The 26,349-nt window shown below is 49.0% G+C and overlaps 1 protein-coding gene across 1 annotated transcript in view; it reads right to left on the reverse strand.

Annotated features, from left to right (window-relative positions):
* Positions 1–26,349, reverse strand: part of KLHL29 (kelch like family member 29) — a 284,456-nt gene that overhangs the window by 201,319 nt on the left and 56,788 nt on the right. The window contains exon 2 of the mRNA XM_081264539.1: positions 8,589–8,696. The gene's annotated coding sequence lies outside the window, so the exon portion shown is untranslated. The remainder of the gene's footprint in view (positions 1–8,588; positions 8,697–26,349) is intronic.

The following is a 26,349-nucleotide window of genomic DNA, read 5'->3' on the forward strand; positions in this document are numbered from 1 at the left end:
CACCTACCTGGGAGCAGAAGTCCCCTGCTGACAGAACACATTCTGACTATGGAGGTCAGGAGGTGGACACATGGACACCTCTCTTGGGAAGTGCATTTGGTTCTGAAGAGGGCAAGAATTAAGTCCATGGGTCTGCTGGGGTCCTTGCCCATGAGGATAACAACGGCAACCCTGTATTGGCCACACTTGGGGTGCTCCTCCAGGCGCTATACTATGCTAACTCTCATCCCCATGACCACCGCATGAGGTAGCCATTATTAGAACCCTTATTTTGCAGATGAAGAAACTGAGGCCCAGAGGGCTAGATGCTGTGCTGCTGTCGCGTGGCTGAGAAGGGGCAGCACTGGGAAGAGGATCCAGGAAGTCTGGTTCCAGCAACTGAGCTCCTGACCACTGCCCTCTGTAGCTCACTAGCAATATTTCCAGGATGAATGAATGAATGAATGAATGTGTGAAGGCCATGAGGTCCCTTGGAATGTGGAATGCACTTTCTACACATGGTGGAATGTGAAATTGAGCATAGTGAGACCATGGTTCTAGCAAGGTCTGGGGAGGCTGTTTTCCTCTTAAACTACAGACTGCTGGAACAGTTTAAAAGAGAGCCCTGGCTGGGTACATGGTGTCCCCAGGGGGTGGTGGCTTTGGAAGGGCAGGGTTAGTGCATCACCCACCCCTACTGCTCTAAAGTGGGCATTGCGAGCTGCTCTCATAGTGTGGCAGCCCCCTGGGCATACACGTTAGACAGGCTGAATGAACTGCTTCCCACCATTCGTCCATCCCGGGAACATTTGCAAGCCTTCTTTGTGCCAAGCCTTGGGGAGGGGCCCAGAGACTGAGTCCTAGTCGCTGCCCTCCAGAGTGTTCTGTGACAGGAGGGGAGTGGGTGGAGGGCTGGGAGCTCAGCCAGGGCTCCCAAACTGAACTGAACTGACGTTGCTGCGTGAGCTCTGCTCAGCTTTGTAAGGCTCCTTTCCTGGCCCTGGGGTGTGCCCAGGAGTTGGGGGCTGAGCCCAGTGTACCCTGGAGGCTAAAAGGACAGCACCAAAACTCAGTGCCAAGTGGTGCTGGGAGAGTAACAGTGTCAGGGCGTCCCTTCAGGAGGAAGATTTTCCATGGGAGTACTCTTCCAGGAGACAGAGCTAGGGGGAGGCTTTTCTGCGAGACTCTGCTTAACAAGACAACCTGCTGACTTGGGGAGTGTTAGCTGAGTCTGGATGGGAGCAGAGGCCAGGCAAGCCCCACTGGCCTGGGGCAGATTTTCTTCTCCGATCCACACACAACAGTGGTTTCGGCTCAGTGCATACCTGCACAAGATGGCAGAGCACTCCAAAGGCGTGTCAGAAAGCCTTGAACTGGTCCTAAATAAATAATCACACTGTTTATTCTGGGATGGAGAGGCGGCACACCTCCTCTGCGCGCTGGGGTGGCGGGGCGAGGTTCTCAGGCTGGCTGACAGGGTTGCTTCAAGCACATCCTGAGCACTGACTGCAGAAGGGAGCTTGGAAGAACCTGCTTTGACTTCCATTTCCCACATTCAGCACCTGCCTGGGTACCTGGGGGAGGATGGGGGGCAGGTTAATTGTTGCCTCCTGTGCTGTTGTTATACTATTTTGTAAAAGCAGAAATATGCTTTTAATGATTTTTGTTGTTGTTGGACCTTATGAACCAGATGCTTATATTTAAATGAGTTGCTACAAATCAAAGGAAGGACCCACAGGGTTGCTAGGCTGTGTCTTGTCTTACATGGGTGAACTTGAGTTCCATGAGTGAGGCTTAAATCTCCCTCCTCATCTTGGCATTCAGTTCACATGAAAATGCCTACTGGCAGCTGTAACCGATGAGCCTCCGAGTGGCCGAGATGAAAGCGGGAGCGAGCCGAGTGGTCTCCAGCCTGACACGGCAATTTGGTTCCAGGTCCTTCAGATGTAAGCTCTGGGTCAGGGATTTTCCCTCACATGGTCACTGCACTCATCCCAGTGCCTAGCATTATAGTAGATGCTTAAGGAATATTAGTTGAGCAAATGAGTGATTCCTCCATAGCACTTTGTATAAAGTCTTCCTGTTAGATTGATCATACATTATTATAAGAATGTTTAGTTTCAGGTCTCCCAACTGGAATAGAAGTTTCTGGAAGACAGAGCTTTTGTCTGAATTCTCTGGCCCCCATATCTGGAATAATACACAACGTGGCTGCCAGTAAACATTACAAGGAATGAATGAATGTTGAGACAGCCTGGGTTCCCTAGGTGCTGGCTATCCTACAACAGCCTCCCCCGGCCCCGTGTCCTGGTACTATATGTCTGAGGGAGGGGGAGGGAGGAGAGGAAGGGGAGAGAAACTTATGATTAGAAGACAAAAGCTCAAAGTATTTTCAAGCAGCCTTTAAGCATCGGTAAATGAGATCATCTACAAGAGACAGAAGTCTACAAGTTTTAGGAGCATGGTCACTCAAAAAATGCACCTGTGGTCCTTTCCCTGAGCAGAATGCTGGCAAGGCTGCTATTATTAGCCTATTCATTGTTTTGTGCAAATCAGAAAGAGATGCCCCTCCTGGACAAAGCTCACAGAGCCCAGGCTGGGAGTCAGCTCCCGTGCCTCCCCTGCCATGTGTCTTTAGTAGGGGACAAACTCCCAACTGTTCCTGGTGGCTCTGGCCACTGGGGCAGGTGCAAGGTAAGGAAGGAGACAGTCTGCTTGGAAAATCAAACTTTGCCACAAAAATAAACTCAGAGGTTTGTGGATAAGCTATTTCTGGCCCAGGTGCCAAATGAGGTTCTGCAGGCAGAATGAACTGCCGCATGCCCTCCACTCACCCTGCCAGCAGCTAGGTGGAACTGCTCGTGTGCACACTGGTCCTCAGCTCCTGGCTTCCGGAAGGGGGGAAAGTTTCACCCTGTGCATCTCCTGCCTTCCAACCACTAGCTCCACTTGCTATTGGGTGCGGGACTGAGTGGAGCAGATCAGGAGGGCACAGAAGGGTAGCATGGCCAGCCACGGGCAAGTGACACTCTTGACAGCCTTCTCCGGCCATCACCAGCCTCCTCCCAGTCCCACCTCAGCACATAGATGCTGTGAACCCACCAAACCTCAGCTATGAGGCCCCGGAGGGCTCTTGGCAGAACTGGCTGCAATTCCCCAAAGTGGGATTCCCGGAACAGAGGCTACTGACCCAGCTCCTAGGATTTGGGAAAGCTAGCAGGTGGACACCGGGGCAGGAGCTGGGCCCAGGTCCCAGCCAGGGAAGAGTGCAAGGTTTCCATTCTGTTTATTTTCACCCAGCAGAGCTCCAAAGAGGACTGCAGGGGACTTAAAAGGATACTTTAAGACATCGTAAATCAAAGTAGGAGCAAGAACAAGTGCAGGAGAGGAAATGGAGCAGGGAGTGTCGCCTACATGAAATCACATCTAGAAAGTCCCACACCTGAGCTACAGGCAGGCCACAAATCTGCCTCCAGGCTCGGCCATGCTTCTAACCTTGGCCGCCCCTTGGAATTGTCTGGGGAGCTTCACAAAAATACAAATGCCTGGGCCCCCCTCCCCGAGATCTTGATCTAATGGGGCTGGTATGCAGCCGGGTGGGAGGATTTTTTTTTTTTTTTTTTGGTCTCCCTTAGTGACTTTAACACAGATGTGTGGTTGAGGGTTAATGTTCGGAGGACTCAGAAGGGGCAAACAAAAAGCTGATCCATTATGATCCTCAATGTATGAGATGCCAGGACGGTTGCTTGGGAGAAGAGAATGTGGTGAAATGAGAGACACTTCTGCTGGAGCTCTAAAAAGCGACAGGATAAACATGAGCTGCCAGGAAACCCTCGGTGCGGGCCCAGAGCTGAGATCTTTGGGGCAGCAGGTGCCCCAACAGCCCACAGAGCTGGAGTGGGGTCAGAGACAGGGCTGACAGCACAGCACTCTCAAGGTACCCAGCTTGGGGATGACTTGATTCAGGGGCCAGACTTTAGAGTAGCTGACAGAGTAGAGGGAATCACACATCATCCAGGAATCTCGTTTTATAAAATCTCTGTAACTTCCACCTCAATTCCTCAAGGTGGAGAGCAGAGGAATTTGGTAACACCTTGAGTTGAGTCGACAACCCTTCCTCCTCGTGAGAACACTAAAGGGAATACCAGGGGGAGGACCCACCCAGTTCCTCGTGGACAGAGGGCCAAGCGCTGCTCTGCTGGCGGGCCCAGGAGGCTCTGCTACTTGCTCAATGCCGGCCTCTACTCAATCTCTCAGTCTCCTCCTGAGTGGTAGGAGGGTCATGGTTATTCCCATTTTACAGATGAGAAGACTGAGGAAGGTTTTATGGGGCTTGCACAGAGTTCTGGGTGGATTTGGGACTAGAAGCCAGGGGCCTGCCTCCTATTCCAGAGTCCCCTCCGCCCCACTGTCCGTAAGCACCCTGCAGTTCTGTGATCTCTGGAAGAAGAACGATCATGTGATCTTACAATGCATGCATGCATGTACGTGGCCCCCACTGAGGGCCTGTGGAGGACAAAGGGCAGTCCTTGTCCTCAAGGAGCTGAAGGTCTGGGAAGGAAGAGAAGCCCCCTAAGGAAAGGAGACAGAGACTCAGTCACAGCAGGCGGAGGGCAGAGGCCTCCCTTGTGAAGGGATTCACAGACAGCAATGATGCAGCTTTGTTTTGGACAGGCTGAGTCTAGCATGGAATTGGACGGGCAGGTGACAGGTGCACAGGGACCGAGATGCCATCTGGGAGTCAAGGCTGGGGACAGCTAAGGAAGAGGGAGTAAGAACAATGGTAGAATGGAAAGTGGAGGAAGACCTTGAAGCAGGCACACTCTCACACTCATGGGAGCCAGAGCGCGAAGTCCCCATGAGTACAGTGACAGTGGCTGGAGGTCCACATACCCAGGAAACTAGGAGAGAAGCAATTTGTCCATGTGGAGGTAGACAGGGCCCTGGAGTCTCAGGGACCCTTCAATGGAAAGAGGTAAAGGGCAGCAAGCAGACAGTGGCCACAGAAGCTGCCTGGCCAGGGCTGCCACCTGGCTCAGTTCAGCTGAGGGACTGTGCCCTGCCAATGGGCATGGACACATGGACTTCTAAGGTGCCAGAAAGCCCAGAGGCTCAGCAGAGGAGGGGACTGCAGAGGTCCCCAGGGCAGGCCAGGAAAGGCAGCAACAGTCTGAGGATAAGTGGGCAACTGAATGTACATGGTGTTCAGAGCCGCACTGGGAGGTCTGGTGGCCACGTGCACCGAGGCCTGTCCTGGGGTGAGAGCCACGGCAGCAGGATGGAGATAGACAAGGAGGCAGCAGAGACGAAGAAGGCCACAGAGAGGAAGAAGGCCTGGAGGTCTCAATGAAGCAAGGCTGTCCTGGTCAGGAGTGAAGTGTCACAGAGGACAGGAGTGTGGTCAGAGAGGACACCTGCAGATCGATTTGGGGGAAGCGAAGCTGCGGCAAGTGAGGAGGCCCAACGCGTGGCACAGGGAACAGCTCCAAGTCCTGCTGTCTCTGGAGACATATGCATTGTCCTCAGAGGATGCAGGACACACAGGGCATTTTGTTTGCTGAGGGTAGGGGCAAGGGGTCTGGACAGGCAGGACTGAAATGGTCCCACGGTCCTAGTGATGGAGGCAGGGGAGGCTGCACCTGGCAACTCCTCAGAGCCAAGGAGCCTGGCACCCGCCTTCCATCTGTTCCGGGGGCTGGGGGTCTGCTGGTACCATCCTGGGAGCAGCCTTTGGTTCTGCCCTGAGTCTTCTGCTTATTGTCCCCTGTGGTGCAGAGTTAGATGTCATCCCTGATGACTGGTTCTGGGGCCCTTTTGGGTTACTTGGGTGATTTTCGTTCATCAGACATTTCTGAAAGGCAGATAGTTCCCACCATGCTTTTGCCTGGACTGGCCTGTTTTGTAGCAGGGCGCGCAGGAACCAGTGAGCTGGCCCAGTTTCCACAGTGAAGCGGTAGCTGCTTCCACTGGTCACCAGGGGCCACAGTGGGCCACAGCACCTTTTTGTCCTCCCAGAAATCAGTGGAAGTCCTGCTCAGGAGGGAAGAGCGCACCTCTCACTAGGCCATGGGGCATGGGTGCTCTCAGGACAGTCCTGCCTGCGTGCAGGGGTAGGTTTTCTCAACGTGCAGAGGGCACTGGGGGAAGTATGGAGGGCAGAACACAGAACCCACCCTCCTGGCCAGGCGGTAGGGAAGACAGACGGGAATCTGCAGCGGGGACCTCTGTCTGATGCTCACAGAGTGCACCCTATCAGGCATGCCTGCTGAGACCACCTTCAGGACCCCCCATCAGAAACCTATTCTCATCCAAGGTTGGGATGAATGAGAGCCATGTGTCACTCTGTGTCAGTATCACGGAACAGAAGGCCCCAAACTAAAAGTCGTCGTTTAAGGAACCAAAGCTCATTGCCCTGGGGGCCTCCTATCCCCTTCCTCCCTGCCACAGTCACAGCTGGTCCCCCATGAAGCACAACTCCCAAACCTTTTCTCAGATGCTTGCTCATCTCTGCCCTCTTGGAGCTGGGAGGGCTACTGTCACCAAACGCAGGCTTCACTGTCATGTTTCCAACTCCCCTTTTCTGACCCCACAGTCTCCAGGGGCAGGGATAATGCATGAGCCCAGCTGCCCCCAGTCAGTGGTGCCATTAGGCTTGTGCCAACAGCCCACCAGATCCCTAGGTCAGGAAGCCATCTGTCCTCCTCTGGCTGCCCCCACTAGGCTTCTGGGTGGCAGCTGGCAGGAGGCACAGTTGGGTGGTGGGGGCTTTTCCCTTTTGGCAGCTGATCTAGTCCCAGTCTGGAGCCTCCTTCCACTTCCTGCTGACAGCCTTGGCTACCCCCAGCTGGATCCCAGAGCTGCACTGTCTTCTTTCTGTACAAGGTTCTGGGAGAGATGGGCTACCCTCAGCCTCACGGTCTCTGAGTCCAAAGAGGAGGCTCTCTGATTAGCAGAAAACCAGCACATAGAAGACCCCTACTGACTTTCTGCTCTGCTCTGATGCAGAGGAAAGCTGGGGTGTAGGTCACAGGCCGGCCACAGGCAGATGCCAAGACGCTTCCTGTCAGCATGCAGCAGTCCTGGAGCCACTATGGTCTGTGCCACCCAGCACTGGGCCTTTGTGTTCCTGCAGACGTGGCTTTGGCCCATGGACTTCTTTCCTTTTTTTTTTTTTTTTTTTTAATATATTGGGGATTTAACCCAGGGACAATTTACCACTGAGCCACATCCTCAGCCCTTTTTATTTTTTATTTTGAGACAGGGTTTCACTAAGTTGCTTAGGTCCTTGCTAAGTTGCTGAGGCTGGCTTTGAACTTGTGATCCTCCTGCCTCAGCCTCCTGGGCTGCTAGGATCCATAGACATCCTCCATTTTTTTTTTTTATTTTTTTGGTACTGGGGATTGAACTCAGGGACACTTGACCACTGACCACTGAGCCACAACCCCAGCCCTATTTTGTATTTTATTTGAGTTGCTTAGTGCCTCACTTTTGCTGAGGCTGGCTTTGAACTCACGATCCTCCTGCCTCAGCCTCCTTGAGCTGCTAGGATTACAGGCATGTGCCACCTCAACTGGCTTGGGATCCATAGACTTCTAAATGCTCAAGTGCTGCAAGGAAATGTGAGGCTGGGCCAGCTGAGCCCCAGCTGTCTTAAGTCCCTCTGTCCATTCCCCCACTATCTTGGTTCATTCCAGCTCCTCCCCCTTTGGCAGTAAATGGGGTGAGCATTGGCAACTCCAGCTGCAGGCTCCACTGCTTCTGTGGGCACATTCCTGGCCTGCTGGTGTTAGAGCAATGCACATTCTTTACGTAAGATTCACACCCTTACAAGGTAGGCCAGATTCTCCAACCAGGAGTGGTTGCCTGATCTTGAATTTCAGAATTCACAGTAAAACTATTAGGCCAGATTTAACCCAAGAAAATAATCAAATGATTATGTAAAGTACATGGGCAAAAATGTTTCTTGTGGTATTATTTGCTACAGCAAAATATTCAAAACATGCAAAATGTCCATCATTTTGGCATCAAGTAAATTATGCATATTATTGTATCTATATAATATGAAGCCTTGAAAAATGATGACATAGATCACTATTCACTACTATAAAAAGGTGTTTTCACGTGTATGGTTGAGTCAAAATAACATTTTTCTGAGTAGCATATACAGTCTGATCCATGTATGCATGTACACATAGGCCTATGTACACCCTGTGTACATAAGAAAAAAAACAGAAAGAGATACTAAGATGATTATATCTGGGGAATATAAGACATTTATGAAATTTTAGGTACTTCTTTTGTGTGTGTGCACACTGAAGCTTGAACCCTGGGTCTCATGTATACTAAGTACTCCTTCTAACACTGAGCTGCACCCCCTGCCCTCAGGAAGCTGTTATCTTTTGACAATGAACAAATAATATCTTAAAAACCTTTTAACAATGAACAAATAATAAGCGGATCATACACCGGTGGTAAAAATCTTACCAACCCAAAGAGTGAGGACCTGCTGTATTTCTCCTCTTCCCCAGACACTCAGTGTGCGAGGAAACAGGCAGCTGAGCCCAGGTTGGGCGCTTTTCTTATTCCAGGGGAGCTGAGCAGAGACCTACCTTGCGCCGCCCGTCTCTGGCAAGCTCAGGATTAGTCCCCAGGATGCAAAAACCTTGACGGCCACCAACACTCAGCCAAGTGCGAGCATCACGGGGAAGCCAGACGGTCTGGAAAGAGAGGGAAAGAGAGTGGGGTTGGGATGGGGAACAGGAGTCACTTTTTGCAAAAAGACCTGTTTTGAATTCCAGTGTCTTGGATGTCCCCACCCTAAATGGATGCTGGTCTCCACCTCGGGTTTTTCCCAGATGCTGGGCCACCTCCTGGGGACCATCTCTACTGCTGTACCCTCAAGATAAGGGGGGCACAACAGGCCCAAGCAGCACCTGAGAGGAGAGGTGTCCCTCCTCTGTCCCCCGCCAGCCGGCCCTGATCCCCATCACTGAACCATTAACACTGGATAAGAGGGAGAACAATGGCATGGCCTTCCACCTAATCCAAACAAAGAAACTCCAGCCACCGGGGAAAAATAAGAAATTCAGGTCGTTAATGCTGAAAAGGACACAAACTTGAGAATTACAAAAACAAATCATTACTTCTTTAGACAATGGGCAAGAAGACCTTGAGGAGGCGAAGGATGGGTTCCTGAGAGAGAATTTAAAAATATATATATAGATTTAATACCTAGTAGAAAGAGGCTATCTATTATGGGGAGGCAGGGCCATTCCACGTTTGCTCTTTCAAATGTAATATATGAGAAAGCCATCGCCAGGCTGGGAAATGGCATCCTCCCCTGCAAAAACACGCCACTGTCATTACCTGGGAATCAATATATTTTTTTTAAACGGAATGTATCATTATCAATTGATTTTCCTTTTTCCTCTTAGCCCTCCAGGGTCCTGGGTAGCAGGGGAAAGCTTTAATGTAATATGAAGGATTTGGACAGGTAAGTAAGTTATTGTAAACTAATTCCACCTCATGGCCAGCTTCTCTCTGACAACGCCACACGGGTCTCTCTCAGGTCCTCTCCACCCGAGCTCTTTCAGCTGCTACTGACAGGGACACCCGTGAGCCATATCAAATAGCCATTTGAAAGCTGGAGGTGGCAAAAATATTACTTTTCCCAAGGACAAAGTGTTCTCTTTATGATTAAGAAATAACCTCTGTGGGGAGGCAAAGTAAGCCAAGGTCACCATTTAATTCTGACACGGAGCCAAAGTCCCAAGTTCATTTCCTGCGCCAAGCCTATGTGATGCATTCAGGGACATAGATCGCTTTGGCCACAAGGTATTGGCAATGCCGGCGATTAGAAGATCAATATATTTCTGGGAAAGATCTTCAGCAGATGGGTGTTGGTGAAGAGAGAGGTCTGGAAGAGGGTGGTCAAACCATTTTTAGGTTCTTGTGAATCTCATTCATTCATTCATTCAATAAGCACTTATTGAGTGCCTGCTGTATGTTAGGCCAGGTTCATACTGGGAATGCATGAATGAATGAAAATATTCCTGCCCCTGAAGAGCTCATATCCTAGTGGGTGAAAACATACAAAGAATGGGAAACTTAGGATAAGTGAAAATTCTAGTGCACATGAGAAGGTTGTAAGCACTAATTGTAGAGATGAAACAGAGCAGGATGGGCAATGCATTTGGGGGCTTGGGGTGCAGGCTAAATAGGGTTAGGGTCAGCCTCACGAGTCATGAAAATTGCACCCACTCTTTTTTTGAAGGGTTTTGTTACATTTCTGAGAAGAATGCGTATATGAAGAACTGAGACAGAAGAAACCATTGATTCAATCTAATGAATCAATAAGAGAATTTGGGGAAGGTGGAAAAGATTGCCTAAACATATTTACAAACTGGAAACTATAACCAAAATAAGCTGAAAAAAAACCCTATTAACTCTTCTGAAGAATCACCACAAAGATTACTTCCATAATTTTCATTAAATAGAGAATCTCAGTGGCTGGGGGGGGGGGGGTCCTTGCATGTAGAATAGAAATAAGGGAATTCTCCTGGCTGGTCCTAGCTTGGTAAGTGTCCCTCTCCCCCAATTCCCCTGGCTTCTTAAAAAATATGGGTCATGCAGGTGTTTGGGGCAGAGGGAAGGGACAGAGCAGATGCCTCAGGGGAACACGACTGTGTGTTCCGGCATCAGCAAGGAGGCCACTATGGCTGGGCCAGGGAGCTTCCAGTGGACATGAAGCCAAGACCTGCGTACCCAGTCTGCAGAGGGCCGTGGAGGCCACCATGGGGCCTGTTAACTGAGAGCAGAAGTTCCTGGTTACCAAGCTTCAGAAGGGGCTCTCAATCTCTCGGGACAAAATTCTCAGAGGTCAGTATCAGGTTAATCTGTGTTCCTTCTCCTCACCCCGCTCTGGCCAGCTAATGCCTGCATGTCAGATTGGAGCCCGACTATGCTGAATGAACCCAGTACAGGCCAGCGGGAGCTTGTGGGGACAGCGCTGCGGAAGGACCACAGGGCAGTTTACAGCCTGCTGTGGGGACAGCAGCCTTCCTTCATCCTCTGAGGCCCAGAGGCAAGTTCTAGAGATCACTGAAACAAAAACAAACCACATGCAAAGCTGGGTTCTTTGGGACCTTCTTCAAATGTGCTAATGCAAAGATCCTGACACGCATGGACACGTGGGCCACTACAGGCTGTGCTGGATCGATTCTATTTATCCAGGTCTGCTTCTGGGGCTCCAACCCTGTCCTGTGTTCTGGGAGACCCACCTGACCTGCATGGAGGGCATCACTCAGCTCTGAAGCTCTCTGACTTCTGGTTAGGGTCAGTCCACACAGGAAGTAGCAGGGGATTGGGGACTGGTGGTGGGGGCTGGCTACACATTGTCCTCCTTGCCTTCCTCCCTGCTATGTCAGCCTGGCCAAGTCCCTCGACTGAAGGTCATGGGCACAGGCTGCTCCATTTGCCTTTCTCTCTGGGTTCAGTAATAGCTTCCTCCCCTTACCCGCTTAGGCTGAGGCAGTAATCACCCCCATCTCCATTTATCAGCCCATTGTGGCTTCTTTATACTGTACCTGCACTTTTGTAACTAGTTCTTTAATTTAATTCTCTTTGAATGACATATTTTTAAAGAATATGTCTATTTCCTTTTAAGACCCCCAAATGGATACAAATGTAGAGAGAGCTGAATGCAGGACTCTGGAACCAAGTAGACAGGAACTGGAATTCTGTAACACCATCACTTAGTTTTATGACATCAGGCAAACTATTTAATTCTTAGGAATCTCTGCTTCCCATTTTTCAAACTAGAGAACCGGGTCCATGAATCCTCCCCTTGCTTCTCCTCAGCAGCATCACCACCTTGGTACTGTCACCCGGCACTCCTGTGTGGTGACACCTTGGTCCACACCAACCAGAAACTCCTCCCTGGAGGGTATCTACCAGTTTTTAGCGAATGTTCAGCCTTTATTTACATATATTCACATATTCCTTTCTTGCTCTTTTTGCATCCTCTCAACCTTCAATTCTTGCAGTTAGATCCTCTGGGGCTTCCTGGGGATTCCACGGCCTCCTCGGCACCCATCGCATGGCGGTGGACAGTAGTAGATCCATGATTCAATCTTTTTCTTCTTAGGAGCCTAGAAGCTACCTCCACTCACCTAAATGCATTCTACTCTAGCAAGATGCTTGGCACTTAAAGTGATTTTTAAATTACTAGAACCCTGTTTCTAGTAATAATTTGGTTTCCAGGTTAGTGTTATAAAACCCTTATGTTTCTAATGACTATGGTCTGGTAAAAGGAATCTCAGGAACAAGCCTAAGAAATCACAGCAGGTGGGTAAGTAGGATCTTCCATCTCCAGGCGAGATGACAAGACCTTGGGACTTTTTTTTTTTTTTTTTTTGGTACTGGAGATTGAACCCAGGGCGCTTTACCACTGAGCCATGTCTCCAGCCCTTTTGATATTTTATTTTGAGACAGGGTCTCACTAAACTGCTTAGGGCCTCACTAAGCTTCTGCGATTGGCCTTGAACTTGCAATCCTCCTGCCTCAGCCTCCCAAGTTGCACCTGGTGGGACTTGATTTTTGACATCTCTGATCAAACTGACCTTTTCCCTTCCATTAATTTTGTCATCAAAGGGCAGCTTACGTCTTAAGAAAGACAAATTTCAAAAGCCAAAGGATAGAGGACTCTATTTTTTAAAAAAGCAGTTTGTAATCAGTCACTAAGTGTGAAAGGGGTCTTATGATCTTTACCTTCCCAAGGCACTGAAGAGATGCTGATTGACCTTGACAAGGCATTAAGACCCACGTGTAAGTAAGACTGAATGGGCTGTTTGGGTTAAATGCTGGGAAATCTTCAAAACTGAACTCAAAGAAAAATTTTGAGATCCGTTCTAACTCAGTGTAAGTAAAGACGGTTCCTGACAGGAACCAAATTGATTAGAGAATTATAAACAAGGGTCCCAGGATTTTTTATGTCTCTATAAAAGACTCCAGTTTTTTTTGGAGAGAAACTGTCTACAGAGAAGAAACCAATTAGTGCAGTCTCCAGTTTGATACGGGATCAGAAAGCAGCCCTGCCTGACTCAACCACACTGCTCAATTATGGTTCCAGCGCCCAGCGGTTGAGCACCCCTCAGCAAACTGGGAAACAGGCTCTTTCTTCCTTGCAAAATAAAAGCAAAGGAACTGGAGGCCACAAGCTATAGCCCAAGCCTAGTCCTCAGTCCCTTCCAGTGCAGGGTTCCCTAGCGGCCTTGGCCCTGGGCTTCAGGGTCTGTTCTCAATGCATCCTGCAAGAGGAACACTTATCCATACTCTCTTTTAAGATAGAAAAACCGTCCATCCATTAATAATATCACCGAAGCCTACAGGCATCTTGCCAACACAAAAACAAACGTGCTCATGACAGTTCATGGACTTAGGGGTCCAGAAGGCACTGCTTTTAAAGGAGGAGAGCCCACCCAGCACAGTGCAGGTTTCCCAGTTCCATTAAGGGCCAGAATTTGTCTCTGCTGAGATCCATTACTTGTTTTCAACTGCCAGGGATGCACCGCCTGGCAAGTGTACCGTGGCCCGTATTCATCAAAGCAAGACCACGTCGGCAGAGGCCACGGAGCCTGACACAGAAACCACAATGGAATTTTGGTCAGGCTCAGAGTTTACCATGTGCTCACTCACATTAGGGCCCATCTCCTAATCCTCTCACTGATTTGGGGCAAGGAGAACATGGAAATAAGGAAAATGGGGTGCCTGCAGCCTGAGGAAGTCCAGAAACCCAGATTGAAACATTTCAGAAACAAAATTGCAAATAAAAGCCCCCAAACCACTTTCTTTCTGCACAGAAGACTCCTCAGAATTAAATTAATTAAGACCCCCCCAACCTGGTTGTGCTACTCCGTGCCAGCGCATGTCCCCACCACTGGTTAGTTCAGATCTGCCTGTTCCCGGATCAGATCTGGGATGGCCCTTGTGTTTTCTTGAAAGCTTCATGATGCTGAAGGTGCCAAATCAATCTCCTGACTCGCCCACGGAGGCAGTGAAGATGTCACCAGAGAGCATGCAGCTGGCATGTAGTAGATGTTCAGTAAAGCTCTGCTGAATGAAGGCAAATGGCTACAAGATGCAACTCATCTTCTACAATTTTTCTTTGAACATCTGGCAGATATCCACACCATAGTTTCATGACTGGAATACAAACTAGTTAAAAAAAAAATCAGACATTGCTTCCAGATTTCGCTCTTATAAACAGGCCTGTATCCTCCCTTTAAATTGCAATAATTCCTTCCCAGATGTTGCTTCTCCTTCAGACCCATAAATTTAAGCTTTTCGTGATGACGCTTCACATTTGCCTGAAGCTGCGAGCCGTTCGCAGCTCTTCTGCATCTACTCTGCCTCATTAGACCGCCTGGCGAGTCCCGGGGGTTGGGGCAGTGCTGACGTCCCTAATTCTCTGACAGGCAGGCCAGCTGCTGCTCTGCCAAGCAGGGCCAGGGTGGGTATGGCTTCTCGTCTCTTTCTGGTGTGGAGAGGTAGGCAGGGTCCCCTTCTCCAGTCCACCCGGTTCTCCACGTGGGGTGATTCCAATGGCCTGCTCCCACCACCATGTGGGCCTCATGGGTGCTGCCCCTTTAAAACTCTGAAATGTGGACAAGTCTCTTCCCTGGATTCTCCCTGACCCTCCTGGGGCCAGGCTCTAACATTTAAACAAGACTTGCAGAGAGTCTTGGGGAGTAAAACCAAACAACAGGCCAGGAGGTGAAGGAAAGAAAGCAACACGTAGCTGGGCAAGAGGGTCCCAGCCTGTTCTCCAGGCCGGCTGCGGACCATGGCTTGGCCCTCCCCACTCCATGGGGCAGATATCACCTCAGCATCGGGAATGCATGCCTAGCCAAGAGCCTGCTTCAGGTCTGGATCTCACAAGCAGAGCCCAGAGAGAGTAGGACTTCTCTTCCCTGTTTGGGTTTCTTGCCTGAGGTCTGTCTTTTTGCTGGTCCCACGACCTGTACCCCACATAAGAAGAGCCCTCTATCCAAACCAAAGCTGTACATGTCATGGAGCTGGAGATGTTCATGGTGGCAGAAGGGACAGCCACCCCTCCAGCCCATTCCCAGGGTCTGGAATGAGCCAGTCTGGCGGTAACTGTAGTTGCTAATGCTCAGGGTCCCTCGCCATTCCTTGCCTGTTGGGGCCTTTACCTCTTGACAGCTGTGAAGAGAAGTGATGGAGGGAAGTGGCTTCATGGGGGAACATCAGGTGGGCTGTTGGCCTCTCTGTGCTTTTTGGCCTTCACAGAGATGCAGAGAGGTCTGCGAATCCGTTTTCCTAAGTCTGAATTCCGGAGCTGGGCTTGTGGCCTCCATGCACAATCGGAGCTTCATTTTGAGTTTCCCTCTGTGTCTGACCCTGGTGCAGGGCTTGGATCGAGCTGTGCAGTGGCACGAGCCTGGGAGACATAACCCGAGAGACCTGGGTCTCCATCAGCTCTGCCATTTAATGGCACTGACCGCACCTGTCTCCCTCACTGCCTCCCCTGCCTCAGCCTCCTCCTCCGCACCATGGGGAAAGTATCACTAAATATTCAGGGTTATTCCAAGAGTTAAATGCTCCAGGGTAAGAAGAGTGCTTAGTCTTCAGTGCTTAGTATTCCTGCAGCCGCCACCAGGCCCCCAGCTTCACCTGCTCCCCAGCAAGCAGCAAACCAAAGTCCAGAATCAACAGCGGAGGCTTCTGAAGCTGTATTCCCTGGGCCACCTCTCCTCTCAACCCAAGCCTTCCGGGCCAGCAGCTGAAAACCCTTTCTTGGCCCCAAGTGGGTCTGGAGGCACTGCTTCCTCACCCAGGGAAGAGCTATTTTATTTGAATGGATCTGAGGCTGTCTGTGCACACTCTGAGGAAAAAATTTTGTGAAAGAAAGTCTGTGGAGATTATAGGACATTTTCCCCACATCTGATGAGTTATCCATTTAAAAATAAACCACAGACAGGCATGTTTCTCCATACCCAAGCAGAAAGCAGTTATTACCAGGAATTTCTGTAAGTACTCTGCTTTTCTTGGCCAATGTAGAAACAACCTAGGAACTGAAAATAGAAGGAGAAGCTAACTCCGTTTCCCGGATCTCTACCGACATGTGTAGGTGAGTGGCTCGGTTGTGCCCTGGTTTCCTGTGCCACCTGAACACCACCAACCTGTGCAGGTCGGGGTGCAGCTTAGTGACAGGGCACTTGCCTGGCATATTCAAGACCTTGGGTGTAATCCCCACCACTGCAAAAATGAAACACCCCACCTCCCTAATAACCTACGAAACTATGGGTCACCAACCTCACTGCTATTTTGCAAAATAAAGCAGTAACAGAGGCCCCAGTCCAGGGCAATCGGTGTGAGTGCATCCAAGGCCATTGGCTGGCATGACCTCTGGTCCAGATGCAGGCAGGGAAGCCAGTAATAATGAGGGTGCCTGGCAAGCTCAAGGTCACAGAGCGTGTCAGTAGGAGAGCCAGGGTGAGAACTTGAGTTCCATAGCTCCCTGGCTACGGTCCTGCCTTTCACCTGATGATGTTTCCACACGTGAACTGTCACCAAACAGCTTCTAGGAAAGCCCGCCAGAAAGGTTAGGTAACTTCTCCCAGCCCAGGCTTCCCTCCTGCAGAAAGTCCCCTCCTCTCCCCTCTCTAGTGAGCATTAAATCAAATATTCCTTTCTGCATTACTTTTCAAGCCTGATGTTTCTAAATCCAAAGACGTCTATAAATAATACATACTCATTTATATGTACATTTAAAAGGAAAAAAAAACATAACAAAGGTACCTGTGGATTCTTGTGAATACTAATGGCCTCCTCAAAACACAGTGGAAGCAAATGGCTAATGAGCACAGGTAACCACAGGTACCAGTTTCCCTCCACTCCATCTCAGGTCCTCGCCCAGTACATGAGGGCCTCCGTTCGGATCCTTCTCCATTCTCTGCTTCTTCCCATGGTCACATTCAGCCATCTGCTCCTTCTTTTATATGTGGGACTGTGTATTTTTTTTCCCTCTTCAGTTTTATATGAAACATTTAGCAATGAAGTAGCAAATAAAAATACTACATATCATCTAGAATTCATATAAAATTGTACTTGGCTTGAATGCATCTAAAGGTTGATAAAAGGAAACACATAGATGCTTCTTAAAGGCCTATTTATATTTTATTACACATTGCATTCCATTGAGAAAATTTAGAAGTTGATGTGGTTCTCTCTGTCACAAGCCGGTGTGGCGAAGATCACCACATCCAGAAAACATTTTTCCTTTGGAACACAATGTACTCTCCTTGCAATTACCACAATGGACGGAAATGGCCCAAGTCATCCATCAAGGCTTGCATTAATCTTTGGAAGGAGGGGCATTTTTTTACCCCCCTTAGAGAGTGTACTCTTGGCATTGTCTACCTACCCATCCTCCGCTCTGCTCGATGCCTCTGCTAGTCCTCACTCCCAGTTGAGGACCTGGAGAGACACCTTCAGATCTGAGCCAAACACTCAAGCTAGCCTCTGCCCCATCCCCCCACCCCCAGAACAATGGGCTGCACAAAGGGCAGAGTTAACTCTGCTGATGGGATGGATGGTGGCCCAGGGAGAGAGAGCTCTGGGCTGGAGGGGCCAGGAAGGCTTCCTGTCAGAGCTGAAGCTAGGACCTGGAGGACCGCAGCACCCAGAAGACCAACAGGAAGATATTCGGAGGGGTACGTGTCTTAGTTTGGGTCCCCCCCAAGCAGAGCCTGAAATCAGGATTTGGATGCAAGTGGTCTCCTTGGGAATTGATCCAGGAAGCACAGTGAGGGAGTAGGACTGGGAGGAAGGAGAAAAGCCATGGAGGGTACATCAATGAGTGGATGCCATTGTGGGAACCCAGGATTCAGTCCTGCTGGGGACCCTTGAGTCTGTGTAGCGCATCCTTAGACTGACCACCAAGAATAAGGAAGCTGGGCATTTTTTTATTCATCCCTTCAGACCTTTAATTGATAGGGGGTGCTCTGGGGGTCTTAACTCTCCACATCTCCAGCCTGCCCTCTGGGTGGGCGAGGCACCCCCACACATACCCACAGAGGCAGGAAGTGGGAATTGGTGGCAGGTGACCCTTCAGTGACAGCAGGAAGCCAGGGCTCCCACGAGCACTGGAGTACTGCAGGGGACTACAACTTCAGTGCATGTTCTGACCCTTCTGAGGGAGCAGGAGACACACGCTGCTTGCCACAGTAGGAAACCTGGAGTTTGCCCGGGCCCACAGTAGATGCCCCGTCAAACGTGTTTGTAATGGGCTCATCTGCTTTCTGTTGGCGGAGCAGCAACCACATATGAAAAATAACACTGAGGAGCAAATTAAGTGATCTGTCTGCAAGCAGCCTGCTTAGATGAGGAAGGGCTTCTGTTGACAAATCTATTAAAATTATACATAAATTATCTAAGGGCACATACATACATGTTCAGAATGAGGGCATTGATTATGGGCATTTTAAAATACAGCCTGGATTAAATCATCTTGTCTCACTTGAATGGAGGGCTGATATTTAAGAAGAGAGGTGGGAAAAAGAAATTATGCCTGTCAACTTCCTGACCAAAAGAAACACTCAGACTTCTCATTTTTTTTCACCTGAAAACACTAAGACTTCTGGGTGTTGTCAAGGTTCTCTACAAATGGGTTATAGGACATAGGAACCCAGATACCCTCAGAAAGGGAGATAGGAAGCTGGGCACCGTGGCACATGCCTGTAATCCCAGCAGCTTAGGAGGCTGAGGCAGGCAGATTGTGAGTTCAAAACCAGCCTCAGCTATGGTGAGGTGCTAAGCAACTCAGTGAGACCCTGTCTCTAAATAAAATACAAAATAGGGCTGGGGATGGAGCTCAGTGGTGAGTGCCCCGAGCTCAATCCCCAATACAAAAAAAAAAAAAAAAAAAAGGGAGATGGGAGATTGGGAGTGGCCAGTGTGCCTCTCTTGTCAAGTGGAACCTGGTTGTGGTTTGAGGAAGGTGACTTATTTGGACAGTGATTTTGGAAGCTCAGGTAGGGGCCTGGGGACATGAGACAGTATGGGAAGGAAGCCAACCGGGATGGTCCTGAGAGGGAGCAGGTTACTAGCATGAGCAAGCAGGCCAATCCCACTGGGGGGGCTCCGGGAGGCAGGGAGAAGCACATTGCAGAGTTGTCCTACCAGAGGGGCAGGGATGCGGGACTGTTTTCTTCCAATGCCCATTTGTCACTGGCTGAGGGCTGCTGGTAGGGAATGAACTCCCTGGTCCTGCAGGTCCACCCCAAGCGGTCAGCAAAGGCTCAGAGGAATGTGGGGAAATGAGCCCCTTCCAAGTGCAAACACACTGTGCTGGAGACTCATAACCTCTGATTACCTGGATGGGATTCAATTTGCCAACTTCAAAAGTCTAACACAAACAGACGACCCCCCACCCCCGTGTAATCACTGAATAATATTATAATCATTTTGCATGGAAATTGCATTATTTCCCTCATGGAAACATAGGCTTCGAACCTCTCGGGGCTTCACCGGCCACATTCCTTTTCAAAGTATGAAGTAGCAGGTTCCAATTATCTGGAAAACATTTAAAACAGTAGCGGCACAATGCCTAGTATGACCCAGATGAAGAGAATGCACGTTTTCCAGGACAGGCACCTTGATTAGTGACTGTGATTGTTAAACACATTTCAGGTAATATAGTGATAATGGACATTAATGGTAGCAATAGTGCTGAAGTGCTGAAATATAATCATTTCTGATTATATTACTATTTCCTTTTGTGGAGCACAGTGCGTATTTCCAAATGACTCTCTGCTCATTAAACTCTACAAAAGCCCAGCAGCAGGTCAGGAGAAAGGTGGTCAGAAGGGGCTCACGGTTCCTGGCGTTTGGAATGTGGGGAAAGGTGAGCCAGAGTTCTCTTGGAGGGTTGGGATCCAGCAGACCCAGCCTCATCTCTGTCACCTGGGTCCCTTGAGGACCCCTGTCTGTATTCACAGACACTGGCAACCCAGTAGCCAGTAAGAAATGTTCCTGTGTAACATAACAAGCGAATGGGTTTAATTTTAATTAATTAATTAATTTCTTGCAGTGCTGGGGATTGAACCCAGGGCCTCACACAAGCTAGGCAAGCACTTTATCATTGAGCTACACCCCCCCAGCCCACGGATTTACAAAACATTTTTTGTTTTTTGCTTTTTCAGATGAGGTCTTACTATGTCACCAAAGGTCCTGGACTCAAGTGATCTGCCCACCTCAGCTTCTCAAGTAGCCGGGACTACAGGTGTGTCCCATAGTTCCCAGCAGCTGATAGGTTTTTAAGCGAGAATTTTGCATATTAAATATTTTTGTCTATGCAAGATGCATAGCCATCTCTCTCCTATTCCCCATCATCCCTCAAAAACAAGGCTGCCTCCTATTCAACATATCTACTACATCAATTAATAGACTCTCCACTGTTGAGAAAGGCATCAGTTTAGTGAACATAGATGTGGCATTATTCTTGGGGTTATAAGTTCACAATTTTAGTGTTTGGATGTTGTTAGAAACACTTTAAAACCAACCCCACCAATGGTTAATTGCGGCAAGAGATGGAGAATATTCACCTATGAGGAAAATGGAAAGAAATTAAAACAACAGAAAACAACTGCTTCAACTTGTGGGAACTGGGACCTGTGGCTTGGAATAAAATTTTCAGGCAAGGCCTAATCCTCCGACTTGAAAAGTGCATCTCTTGGATGGAAGTGAGGATCATGAAGCTCTGAAAAATTGTCAGAAGACTCAGAAAACTGCTCTAGTGGTGATAAAAAAAGAAAACAAAAACAAAAACATACAGAGAAATAAACACACCCAATGGAGGTGAAACTACATACGACAAGTGTAAATCATGACTCATGAAAGAGAAGCAGAAAAGACAAATTTATAAATTAGCACTTTACGTATGTGATTTTAAACATATGTAAGTAATTAATTAAATAGTACAAATGCACAATGTTTGTATTGCATCTATATTCCAAAATTCATGTATTTGGATTGGCTAAAAAATATTTTAAAGACCTTTTCTTTGGGAAATTGGGGAACTGCTTTGTGTTTAGGCATGAAATTAATTTTCTTGGGTGGGCAGTTTTTTGCCATTCTGGCAGAGGCCTCATTAATCCACAGATCAAGGCTGCTAGGGACACTGGACCGACCGTCGTTAGTCCACCAATCCCTTCATTTTGCAGATGGAAGAAATGAAGTCCAGAGAAAGAAGAGAAACATAGAAGAAAGCAAAGAAACTAAAAAACCAAATGGTTTCTCTGACTTAAGGATGCTGATCCATAATATGCTGTGTGTGGGGGATGGGAGGATTAAATGAACTCTAGCTAGGGCAAAGGGGAAAGGGGAGGGAGGAGAAGGGAGGGGACATAGGGGTAGGAAAGATGGTGGAATGCGATGGTCATCATTATCCTAAGTACATGAAAGAAGACACAAAGGATGTGACTCTACTTTGTGTACAACCAGAGATAGGAAATTGTGCTGTGTATGTGTAATATGAATTGTAATGCATTCTGTTGTCACATATAACAAATCAAAATTTAAAAAAAAGAAACCAGAGCTGGCTACTCCACAGATTCCCCTGTGACGGAGGTCAAGACCTAGGGCTCTTTATCTGTCAAGTGGGGATAATCTGGGGCTGTGAACTCAACAGGTGATGAACCACCCTCAAAGTACCACCTGCAGTGGGTCCTGCTAGCCAAGGTGTGCTAAAGGTATCTGCCTTCTCTTTGGGAAGGTGCTCCCTCCAGATCACAGTGAGCAGGTATCATGACTTAAGCCCTGCCAGAAGCACAACCCTGCTGTAAAAAGAATTAAGACGCATTTATTTAGAAGCCTAAGTAGACACAAAAATGTGCCTCGGCTCTTCATTCTAAATAGGAGGAGCACTGCTGAAATTTGCCAGATGGGATCATCCAGCCCCACTTGTCAATCACTCCTGGCCTCCTGGAGCAACAGATCTCAGCAAAAATCTCTTTTCCCTTGTTGGCGCTGATCGGGTCTCCCCCACTTTAGGGCTTGTCAGTCCTGGGCAGGGAGGGGCTGTCACATCCAACCAGGACCTCCTAACAAATAGGAGGGGCAGATGCTGTAAGGAAAACCCTGGAAAGCAGGATCTGGGCTGGCTAATGAAGCAGCTTTGGGAGTCAAGACTTCCTTTAAATTTTATTTGTCATGCAAAACTATCCCCTCCCCACCAGCAAAGAGGAAGGAGAAGGGGTGCGTTTGCTAGTAAGATGGTGTGTCCTCCCGGAGAAGGCAAAGGGTCATACGGGGTAGGAAGTGGAAAGAAGTCATCAGTGCCCTTGGAGGTCCCAGGCAGGCCACAGTGAACTTGATTTCCCACTAGCACCTTCCCTCAAGTGCTTCCCTGTGGATGGGCCTTTGTAGCCAGAGCGGCCTGAAAAATTAACAGCTACATGAGAACTGCTAGACAGGGAGAGCTAAGTGGCTGGCCTCAAGGCCATACCCCTTAAAATTGGAGGTGGAGAATTTTTGGAGCAGTCACGGGAAGTTCTGGAATTATGATTGAGATTCTGTGGATGTTCAGCTCTGATCCCAGAGGCCAGATCCAAAGGCTGTCTCAGACTTGTTTATGTGCCGGCCTAGAAGGAAGTCCTGGCTCCTCCAGTTACTAGTCGTAAGATGTGAGGCAAGCTACTTGACCTCTCTGCCTCAGTTCCTCAGCTATAAAATGGGATAACGGTCTCTCACCATAGGGTTGTTGGGAGATTGAATGAGGTAAAGCAAGAAAGTATTCAGAAAAGTACCCAGCGCACAGTAGGTCGTTAGTAAGCGGTGGTGATGATTGTCTGATTTTGTCTGCCATGAAAATGGTCTTCCTAAAACGCAAATCTGGTTTCCTCTTATTTGAATCCTTTAGTGGTTTCCCATTGAATAGGTAAAATCCAAGATGCTTGGCATGGGTTCTATGGCCGCAGCCCTACTAGAGCAACTTCTGCCCTTACGGCCATGGTGCCTCTAGTCTAAAGTACTGGAGGCTCCTGAACTGGGCACCATATGCCTTCTACCTCCATGCCTGTCCATACTGTGGCCTCTATGTGTCCTGTCTACCCTCAGCTTCTGATTGGCCACTCTACCATGTGTGTTCAGTTGCCCATCCTCTGAGCTCCGGTAGTTACAATATACACACATTTATCAAGGCACTTTGCATCCTAGTGATGCTTTGGACCAGATAATTTCTGTTGTGGGTATCCTGTGCCACACAGAATCTTTGGCAGGGTTTCTGGCCTCTAGGTGCCAGTGGTACCTCTTCTCTGTTAAGCCAAGACAATCAAAAATATCTCCTGACATTTCCCAATGTCTCTGAAGGATGAGGACAGGGATAAAATCATGTATCGTTCAGAAGCACTGCTCTAGACCAAACTATAAACCCGTCGAACCTACAGACTACTATACCTTACTCTATATCTCTGGGACCTATTCTAGTCATTGGCTGGCTATCCCAGAACCCTTGTTTGCTATTTTGCAAATGTTGCTGTGTTTGATATCTTGTTTGCTAAACCAGAACCCTTCTACACTGGTGGTCACCCCTTGAAAGCAGGGATCTTAATCAAGATATTTAAGGATTAGTATGTCCTGGGAATCAACCAATCACAGTGGATGCACTGGCTTATCAGAACAGCTGCTGGGACAAGTCCCACCACACCTGGGTAAGCAGGCTGGGTACAGGCTTTGCTTGAAACACACTCTTCCCCGGCTTCCATGACAGAGCCGTCTCCCATTTCCCTGCTATTTCTCAGTCTACTTTCCAGGATCACCCTTCTCTCCCTGGCTATTCAACAACGCAGCTCCTGAGGATGTTTCCCTAGAATTTTTTTCCCCTCTTTTTAAAATTCTATTCTGTTCCCCGAGGTGATTGGATCCCTTCTCAAGGCTTCAATTCCCTCCCCTCCATATGCTGATGACTCCTCAAAACATCTTATCACCAAACCCACTTTTCCTCGGAGCTCAGATCTGTACATCTCACTAGCTTATCTGACACCTCTAATTTGATGTCTTAAAGGGAACTCAACCCATCACGGCCCTTTCTCTGACCCAGACAGATCAAAACAAAGACACATGGGCTTCCCCGGAGCTTCCTGTCTGCGTAGATGGCTCTACTAATCACAGAGCTGCCAACCCCGACACCTCGGAGCCACCTACAGGCTCTCACCCTGTGCACGCCTCCACCATCACCCCTCTGACATATCCTCTTTCTGCTGCATCGACTGCCACTTCCCCCTCTTGCAAGCGCTTTTACTTGGTCCCCCTGAATCTGCTCTTCCCCCATCTGCTGGCATGTTGCAGCCAGAGAGATTTTTTTTTTCCCAAAATACAAATTTGACCCCATTTATCCTCTGCTTTAATCCCTTATGAGTCTCAGATAAAGACAGGAGCCACCCATGGCCTGAGGAACTGGCCACCACTGCATGGACTGGCCACCACTTTCTTCTCCTATTCTCATGTCAATGTTCTCCTCTATGCTACACCTACTGGCCTTCTTTCAGTTCCCGGATGTTCCATTCTCATGCCACAGGCCCCTTCCACATGCTGTTTCCTCTTTCTCTTCACCTGGTTAATGCTGGTTCAGATCCTAACTCAAACATCAACTCCCGAGAGAGCCTTGCTTGACCTGAACATATGCCATACCTCTCCGGAGAGCCATAAGAAGTGTCCACAAATGTGACTACATGACTAGTTTCTGCCTTCCTTGCCTGGAGTATAAGGACCAGTTGAGTTTAGCATGGTGTACGAGTCCAGGGGCTAGCACACCATGGCCACTGGGCCAAATCTACCTATTTCTTGCTAATTTTTTTTTTAGAACAAAGCTATATCCATATCCATGTGTTAATGTGTTATTTATAGCTGCATTCACCCTACCAGAGCTGGATAGTTACAACAGGAATGATACGACCCTGAAAGTCTAAAACATTAACTTTGCAAAATGTCTTCTAACCCAACTCTAGTCCAGAGCACCAGTGCCTAGCAGAAATTTCACATGGATATGTTAAATGAACGAGTAAGGGGACAGGCTGAAGAAATGAGCTTCTATGGATCCCTGCAGTCTGCTGGGCCAGCGGCTCACCTGGGCCCTCTCTGGGGTAACACTGGCCGCCAAAGACCCACACTGGAGTCCCCACAGCAACTGTCAACATGTCAACCCTCATGCTCTTCCCCAGGAGTAGGAATTCTGAAATTTTTTTCTGGGTTCTCAGCCCATGGGACATTCCAGGCAAGGAGAGCGCCTTTCATCTGACTATAAGAACCTCGTTCTTCCTGTTTCAGGCCCTGGGAAATTCCTGTTGGAAGCGGCTGGTGTGGGGCCCTGTCAAAATCCTCATGACTGCCCTAAAGCCCTAAAGAAAAGGGAATTTCAGAGCCACCTCTAACTTGGGGAACCAGTGTGAATTCAGGGGTCCAAAGAAATCACAACCACACAGCAGAGTGCTGGGTGGGGAAGGAGCCCCCCACCATACCAGGCTCCCTCAAGTCAAAGGAGAATCAAAGGGGAGGAGCTAAGAATCCCTCACTGTCCCTCTCCTAGGTCCCTCCAGCTCCACGCCCCCACTTAGACCTGTGCAGAGCCCATGTGAGCTCAGCTGTGGCAACTTGGTCCAAACTGGTCACTGGGTACACACAAGGGATATTCTGTCCCTTATGCTCCCTGAGGGCAGGGCCTACTTTTTCCTCCTCCTGTCTCTGTCACAAGCCCCCTGGTGACAGGAAGGGACAGGACCAGGCACACCAGGGGATCTCAGCAGAAGCCTGGGGAAGGGCCTTGGACTACACCAACACTCCTGCCACCCTGCCCTGGACACCCAAGATGCTGATGGCCACCCTGCTGTGTTCCACGCAGGCCTGCTTCTGCAGCGGCCTTTGGGTGACCTGGGCTGACCTTGCTGCTTTCCCCCTCTGCCTGCTCTCTGTCGCATCAGCACATTCTGAGCCAGCCCAGGAGCACGAGGAACGCAGCACCCATCCCAGGAATCCTGACCTCTGCGAGGGACACTTCTGGAGCTGCATCCTGGGGAATTTTCAAAGTTAGGAAGAAGCTGCCTGCCCTTTTTTTTTTTTGATGAGGGAAGACTCCAGATTCTCAGTGCTCATAAATAAGTTGTCAAATATTCCCTCAGCAGCGGCAGAGCTGCATCAGGCTGAAGCGTTCAATGTGGCAGGAACAGAAATCGCAGCCTGTGCATTTACAGCAAAGCACAAATCGCCAGGAACCCGCGGAGCTGGCGAGGGAAGGCTTCCGGCTCCTCGCGCGGGTGCTAGACGCACGTCACGTGGCTTCACTAGGGAAGGAGT

This window comes from Spermophilus citellus, assembly GCF_964194105.1.
Source record: "Spermophilus citellus genome assembly, chromosome: 13".
In the NCBI taxonomy this organism is placed as follows: Eukaryota; Metazoa; Chordata; class Mammalia; order Rodentia; family Sciuridae; genus Spermophilus; species Spermophilus citellus.